The sequence below is a fragment of the Chrysochloris asiatica genome, unplaced genomic scaffold, assembly GCF_000296735.1.
Source record: "Chrysochloris asiatica unplaced genomic scaffold, ChrAsi1.0 scaffold00016, whole genome shotgun sequence".
In the NCBI taxonomy this organism is placed as follows: Eukaryota; Metazoa; Chordata; class Mammalia; order Afrosoricida; family Chrysochloridae; genus Chrysochloris; species Chrysochloris asiatica.
In genome coordinates, this window is record NW_006408534.1 from 20097634 (window position 1) to 20102971 (window position 5338).

A 5338-nucleotide genomic window follows, 5' to 3' on the forward strand; every position below is an offset into this window, starting at 1 on the left:
AAATGCCAACTTTGGCCTAGCCCCAAACTGCCTGAGCCAGAAGCTGGTCATTGAAAGTTTTATTGTGCTTTTAATAACAAACTTACACCTAAGTCACAATGCTAATGTCTGAAGTGAATGAGAAAGGACAAAAGTGTCAAAGAATTACAGCAAGGGTGTTCTCAGACCTATGAAGGTGCTCCCTTGTAGCCTATAAACCTGAACATGCAAACAAATTATTTTAAATGAACTTTCTCTTATTTTTCTCATCCTTTTCCTTCACTATCTCCTTTTTCTTCCTTCCTTCATTCTTTACTGTTTACTCAAAGTATCATTTTTTTTTTAAATTCATGTAATATTTCTAAATTGTAAACACATAGATCAGACATATGATCCCTTCTGTTGGGTACAATCCAAGCAATACCGAATATATAAACATATTAAGTCATCAAACAAGAGAATTAATACAGTCCTTGCATTACATATCCAATGTTTGCAAATGAGAGTTCATGCACTTTTTTTTTTTTAATTTCCTCAGAACATATATAAGTTCCCCTTCCATAGTATCTATATGTCTTTTTAGGATGGCATCTGTTGTGTGAAACAAGACATATCCAATTTAAAATGTGAAGGCAGTAAATACTTAGGAGTTACTGATAGATAAGGAAATGTAATCTAGATTATTAGATTTCAATCATTCTCTTCTTAATATCGGTAGAATTGGAAATAGAATACCTTAACTCAGTTGTCACTTGACAAACCACTTCTTTGTTGTTTTGGCAGGCAGGACAGTTTCCAAGTCTTCAGCTCAGGAGTAAATTATTCAATGTGACTTGTACTTATCAAAATTGTACATTATCATAAAACTATTATTCAGATGCTCTGAACAAAAGTTTCTAATCTTCCACAAAAGACCTATATTTAACTGCCATTTTTGACATCCTAAGAAATTAATCAAGATTTCGTCAATGTAGAAGATGCATAGGTAGAATAATCTTTAAAAGTTCCTTTTGTAGTCAGTGAAGTAATTTGCTGAATCCTCACTTTTAACTTGCAAGAAAATTTGCAAACTGAACAGCTAGTACGTGCTTTATAGTTTAAAGACTTATCTTTGAATGTGAATGGTTGTAGAAAAAAAAAAAAAAGTAATTATTTCATGCAGATAACTCCATTGGATAATCCTAGGTGGTTGATCTGGAGTTATGCTAAGATAGAAGAACTAGGCTCTGTTAGGGAAATTATAAAATAAGTTTAAGAAGGAATAAAAGAAAGGCTATTTTAGAGTTTAAAAATAATGAGTTTGATCTGAACATAAAGTTTTGAATGCTAGAACTTAAATCCTTGAGGGATAGATCAAGTCAATTAAAATTTGCATATGGTGAAGAAATCATGGCTAAAGATGAAAGAAAGAATCAGATTTCTCTTTTGAAACAGGCAGCACAGTATCCATTAATCTTCATGACAATTTCATTTTCTTCACCTTTGGGCCTTCTCAGATATGGCTTCTAGGTGCTTGAAACATCCTTCATCTGAGTCTTCTTCAGTTGTCCTCTTAAATAGCCAGTAATACATTTCTGACACTCTTGCCACAAACCATGGTTGGATTTGGCTCCATACCTAGTCCTACTTGGTAACTCTTGAAGTCACCAAGAATCAGAATGCCTGGACAGCAACAGCTTTGGTTTGGTTTAATTGGCCCCAGAATACCTCATATTTCTTCTTGTCAGCATTTTATTCTAATCTAAAATTTTGTGTGTAGCTAATATTATTGTTTTAAATATTTATTTTCACTGCAGACAAAGGCTGAGACATCATGTATTTGGGCATAACCACAGCACCTAGCACAGTGCTACAAACCCCAGGAAATACATTAAACTTTGCTCTTTGACCAATTGAAGACAATTCAACATTACTTAAACACAAATGCACACACACAAAAAAAAACACACATACTTGTTGTTCTTGTTGCTGTTAAGTGCCATTAAGTCAATTCCAACTCATAGCTACCCTGTATATGGTTTCAGAGGAGCAGTTGGTGGTTTTTGAACCACAGACCTTGCAGCTCAAACACAGACCTTGTGGTCCATTTCATTGTCCTGCATCATCATACCAGGATTCTTTAGTAGAAGAAGGATATTTCAAAGTCAGTGATCTCTTGGCTTCTGGCTATCCTAATTGGGAAATGTTGGTAATAGCAGTCATTCATCTATCACAGAAAAAGTATATTCAATCACCAAGGTTATGGATTATGAAGGCCAGATTCTGTGTTTAAAAAAAAAAAAAAAAGATTGGCCTCACAAATCTTCATTCCATACGCCAATTTCACATTTCTCAGTCCCATGTATTCAATGTAGTAATTTCTTCCTCAGGAGACCCACACGTGCATGGAAAGTGAAATTAACATTAGCCAGTGTACTGGTGTAGCACTGTAAAATAAGCTCTGGACTACTTAACGAAAGGTCAGTGGTTCAAACCCACCAGTTACTCCACAGAAACCCTATATAGGATTGTTACAAGTTGGAACTGACTTGATGACACTTAACAACAACAACGATGTACTAGAATCTTCTGGGATTACAGAGTGAGCTGGGATTTATGATATGGCATTTATGGTAAAACACAATAAAAACATAATTAAAGCAATAGACTGATTATTGCAGTGTCCTACTGGAGTCCTGGTGTGACGCTGTGGGTTAATGCACTGGACTGCAAAGTCGGTTTGAATCACAAGGTTGGTGGTTCAAGATCACCAGTCGTTCCTCAGAAACCCTATGCAGACAGGGTCGCTAAGGATCGGAACCTACTTTTATAGCACTTAACAACAACAACTGCCTAAATGGAGTGCTGGTGTGGCGCTGTGGGTTAATGCGCCAGACTACAAAGCCGTTTGAACTGCAAGGTTGGAGGTTTAAGTTTCAGGTTCCAGCCACTCCTCAGAATCCCTGTACAGGGTCACTATCGGCCGGAAAGACTCAACGGCACTTAACAACAACAACCACTGGCTAGATGGGAGCGCGGTGGTTCTGTAGGATAAACACTAGGCTGAGAACCATAAGGTTGGTGGTTCAAGCTCACCAAACTTTCCATGGGAGAAACATACGGCGTTTTGCTCCCACAAAGATTAACAACCTCGGAAACCTTATACAAAGTCACTATAAGATGGAACCGACTCCACGGGTCTTAGCAGCAATAACTGGTTAACTGGCTTTATTATTCATATCTGTGTACCAAATATCTAGAAAGACTCACAGAAACATGTTAACATTGTTGAGTGCTGTTGAGTCGGTTCCGATTCATAGCTACTTTGTGTAGAATTTCCAAGGAGCAATTGATGGACTTGAACACACAGGTTGTGCATATATTTGTGTGTGTGTGTGTGTGTGTGTGTGTCTACACATATGTCTTTTGCTTCAAGTCATTTGCATGTTTATATAAAGTTATTCTGAAGTGTCTTTACATGTTCTCTTCCCTCCAACCTGGGAAATTGGGATGCAGATTCTACATTTAGTGTCTGAAAATCTATGGCTTGGAACTTACCTCCTTCCTGACACCTTAATATTCAAGATCTTACATGCCTTTCTAAGGCTAGTACAAAATCACCTCTTCCCTGAAATGTTATATCATTACTCCAGGTACAAGGAAAACTTGATGCTTTAGATCTTTTCCATTACTGGTTAGCTTTTGTCTACTCTTCACATTCACCTACAGCACTAATGAAGACATTTTTTGTCATCTCTGTTTCTTCTTTTACTTCAACTCTGACTTCACTTTTCTTTAATTTAGGATTAAATTACTTTTAAGAGGTAAGAGCCACTCACTATCTCAAAGAGCATCAATCACATTTCTTCCTTATAGAAATTTCTTGCTATTTCCTACCATTCAAAGACCCCTCCACAAACACCCAGAGCTTTGTCTTCAAAATAATCATAAATCTCCCATTTTGTAAGTCTACGTCAGCCTAAGTAAGGTGGAGAAAAATGGTTCTCATGGTAAGACACTAAATTCCACAGAGCAAGTTAGGATTAAGTGGACTGTGGAAGAAGTCATAAGTGTTTTCCATGACAATGTCTCAGACAGAAAATTCAAAACCAAACCAAGTTCGTTACATTGATTGTGATTTATGACATCCCTATATAGCACAGTGGTTACAAATCTGATTGCTAACCTCAATGTCAGCAGTTCGAAACTACCAGCCATTCTGTGGAAGAAATATGAGTCTTTCTGCTCCCATAAAGATTTACAGCCTTGGAAACCTTGTACGGGGTCACTACGAGTGAGAACCAACTCCATGGTACTTAACAATGACAACAACTTATATATCAAAGTAGAATTAAGAGGGTGAGTGAAAAATCATCTGCACTCAGTTATATTAAAATGTGCATCCATGTCCTTGACTGATGACAGCATTTATCACTCACATGAAATGATTCTATCATATAGACGAGTGACAGTGGATTTTGTGGCAAATCATTTGCAAATCAGTTATGGCTCTGCCTATGAAATAATCCATGATAGACTTGGATTTAGAAAAGTTTGTGCAAGATGAGTATAGAAATAACTCACAGAAGCATTTGGACATCTGCAAAAAAAGAAAAAAAAAATTGGTCAGATACTCAAAGGAAGGTAAGTTTCTTTTTTTAAAAAAAATCATTGCTTGTGACAATACATGGATTCATCACTATAAGCCTGAGAGTAAATGTCAAAGTATGGAATGGAGACTTCCTCAATTGTCAACCAAGGAAAAGTTGAAAAGTCAACCATCAACTAAAAAATTGATGTTTACAGTTTTCTGGGATTCTCAAGGGCCAGTACTGGAACACAACCAGGATAAAAGGTCCAACAATCAACTGTGATCATTACAATGATTCACTCACTGAAAAGTGAAAGCTAAACTTCAGATTAAATGCAGAAAACTGCCATTTAAGGACATTGTCATCTTGCATGACAATGCACATTCATATACCCTTGAATACACTGTTCACATTCTGTAAAATCTTTGTTCTGAGATATTAAATCATCTTCCCTGTAGTTCTGATCTTGCTTCATCAATTGTTCACCTGTTTGGTCCCCTGAAAGCTTCACTTAAAGGATGAAGTTTCATCTCTGATGAAAAAGTGAAGACAGTGGTGCATTCATGGTTCGAAACTCAGCCTATTAAACATTTCTTGATAAGGGAATATGAAAACTTGTTGATAGATGGACAAAGTATATTGAAAAAGAGAAGATTATGTTAAAAAACTATGTATTTGTCTTTTCTAAAAGTTGATTAAGATAAATTCTACGGTCAAATTGTGGGTAATTTTTACTCCCTCTCATAATTTCCATAGAGTTTTTCAATGGCTGATTTAAAAAAAAAAAA